Source organism: Colobus angolensis, unplaced genomic scaffold, assembly GCF_000951035.1.
Source record: "Colobus angolensis palliatus isolate OR3802 unplaced genomic scaffold, Cang.pa_1.0 Scaffold285, whole genome shotgun sequence".
NCBI classification, from domain to species: Eukaryota; Metazoa; Chordata; class Mammalia; order Primates; family Cercopithecidae; genus Colobus; species Colobus angolensis.
The window spans coordinates 4,405,829-4,408,872 of record NW_012116099.1 but is presented as its reverse complement, the minus strand read 5'-3'; the positions used below and the strand labels follow the sequence as shown (position 1 = coordinate 4,408,872).

Here is a 3,044-nt window from a genome sequence, read left to right as displayed (position 1 = left end):
TGAATGGAATTGTAGAAAGCTAACTATGTAGCTGGGCAGTGCTCAATGCTTACATGTACATTATTTCATTTGCCTGACTGCAGTTTGGTTGCATATTAAATAAAAGAGAAAATTCATGTCCATTTAATTACTTTTCTGCTCCTGTAACAACCTAAGAGCAGCTGCCATGTAGCAGGACCCCAGCACTTTAGATGTACATTTACTCTAATTCTCTTCAGCTAAGCGGGGTTATAAAAACTTTTACAGATGTTCAGGAATCGGGGGTTGTGTGGTTCATGAAAGATGACTTGCTTTGGAGTCTGGTACTGGCTGGCACTAGGATGAATGAATGGTATGGTCTTACCCAAATCTTTTAATTTCTCCAGGTTTTAGATTATTTGTCATGAAATGAGACATTAGGGCTTGGCTATCTTGCCAACAACAACATTCTAGAATTTGCGGAGTGTCTGCAACCTGCCTTCTAAGCAGATTGCCTCACCATGGAGTGCAGGCGGGTTGGAGCACAGATGAAGCCCTGGTACAACCTGGGCATTCCTGCAGCCATGTGCAGTGACCCTTGTGTATGTGAGTGCCTGTCATGTGCCCACATATCCTGGAGGCAAAAAAGGTACTTCACGTAGATTGTCAGGACCAAGACACAGAACCTTCTCGGGGTACACCACAATAATTCCCCCACTAGCATTCACCTTAAAATGAAAGAAGTAAGTAAAAACCTTCTCAGATCTCAGGGAGGAACCTACAGACGGACCCCTGAAAATTTAAGGCCAAGGCCATTCATGTCCATTATTGGGTTAGTCCAGACCTTAGCATTAATCCTGGCCTTGGCGAATAAGAAGTAAAAGAACCACTGTGGGGCATGAGAGAACCACACTGGACAGAGCTTCAGGGCAATGATTCCCTGGGGGGAACCTGGAACAGAACTTCGAATACTTAGTCTGCCATATATTTTTTCCTAAGAACCTGCCTTTCATTATTTCTATTTAATACCTGCTGTTCGATGTTTAGATTCACTCTCTTTGTGATCCCAAAGCCTCTTCAAATGTTTCCAGTTTTTTTCTAGTTGATGTGGATTCCCCAGATTTATCTCATTTCATGATGTCTTCAGAAGTGCGTGTTGTGCCGCTATCACACTTCACACTCTCAGTAAGGAGCTCTCAGTTGTCTTACCTGGTTCGTGTCTTCCTGAATGTACCAGTGAGGGGAGCAGAGAGGGAGGGATGCACGGAGTTGTTAGCCTTTTTCCAGCAAAGTGTGGAGAGCTGAACCTTTTCAGGAGTAATGGGTTAAACAGAAATGGATGACTTGACCACTCTTTAGAACGTCGTATCCCCTATGGGCTGATCAACTGTATCATGAGTGAACTTGAAAGGATTATTCTGGATTGGTCAGTTTTCAGGAGGCTGGTCATTTTGATTGTAGATGTGACTTTCACATCTGGGTCAGATTCCATGTGAAGCCAAAAACTTCATGTATGTTATAATTTTACTTTCTTCTTTCTTGGAAAGTTAATAACATTCTTCATTTTCTGACAGGCATACAAACAACTTTGCTGTTTTCTAGCTGAGTTCTAGTATCTGGAAATGCTAGTAAGTCTGTGACATTTTCACACTGGAATTATGTGGAGTGACGTCCATGTGGGTATTGGGGAACCACGTATAATTGATCCAGGAGTTTAATTTGGCCCTAACCCTTAAAAAATGTTTACTCCACTGAAGGGTAGCTCCAAATAAGTTAATGAGTGATGGGCTATGAATTTTGCCATTTTGCCTGATTTTAGTGAGGTGGCCCTCTGCTTCGAAGTAGACTGCCTCTCATTAATGACCTTCTCAAGAATTTTCAGAGCCTAGGGAAAGGGCTGGAGCATAAAAATATAATTCAAATTAGTCCCCAAATGTCACCATGTCCAGTAGAAGGCTCGCAGGCCCATGGCTGGACTTCTGGGAATGTTTGGGCAATGTAACCACAGTGATGTTTATGAAATGGAATGTCCATCTCACAGTGCTCTCAAAGGTATTCTGTTTTAAAAATTTTAAGTTATTGCTCCTCTTCATTGTAAACGATGTCCTATAAAGAAGATATATGTCTACAATTGAACTTTGAAGGAGGACCATGGAGCCAATTCCTTTTAAAGGGAATGAAGTCAAGCAGTAAATTTGCTGGTCACTCTTTTCATATGGACCGCATCTCAGCCAGCAGTTGGTCTTTGATGTTGTAACAATGGCACTGGGACCTGAGGCAGAGGAGCACCCCCATAATACTGAAACTAGCCTGCATTCATTCCCATCTGGAGAACAATCTGCAGGATAGCACACACATCAGGGAGCCCAGAGAGTGAATTCCAGGGCTGTGGGTCATCTTTCCCAGTGAAAACCAGCCATCTCTTCTACACCATGTACCCTGCTTGCTGAGTTCTTTACTCTTTTATTAAAATTGAAGTATGATATTCCTACAGAAATATACACATATATAACTCTCCAGCTCAATGAGATTTCACAAACTGAAGACACCTATGTAACCAATGCCCAGATCAAGAGGCAAAACATCACCAGTGCCCTAGCTGCCCTCCTTGGACTCCCTTTTCATCACTTCCTTGACAAAGGTAACTCTCTTCCAACAGCACAGGTTCCTTATTCCTGGTTTGGAACTTTACCTAAACAGAATTATCCAGCATGTACTTTACTGTGCCTGGTTTCCTTCACTCAACATTACATTTGTGAAATTGTGCATGTTGCATGTAGTTGTCATTTGTTCCTTCCCACTGTGTACACTTAACTATCTTATTATCTATTCTGTTGACGGCATTGGGGTTATTTCCAGGTTGGGACCATTTTAAACAGTGCTGCTATGAACATTCTTTTTTAGGTCTTTGAGTGCATTAGGGAATAGATTTCTGTTGGTCACATACTCAGGTGGAATTGCTGGGTCAGGGGCATGTTGATATGTCGGCTGTGTCCCCATTCAAATCTCAATTGAATTGTATCTCCCAGAATTCTCATGTGTTGTGGGAGGGACCTCATGTGTGCTGCAGCGGCAGGGTCCTCATG

General features: G+C 42.5%; 1 long non-coding RNA gene across 1 annotated transcript; it reads left to right on the top strand.

The window, feature by feature from the left end:
* The first annotated feature begins 466 nt into the window (after window positions 1-466).
* On the top strand, window positions 467-2,724 carry LOC105516610. The gene is made up of 3 exons (XR_001002516.1): window positions 467-701; window positions 1,050-1,170; window positions 2,035-2,724. It is a non-coding gene; the product is annotated as an uncharacterized LOC105516610 (long non-coding RNA).
* The last annotated feature ends 320 nt before the right edge of the window (window positions 2,725-3,044 follow it).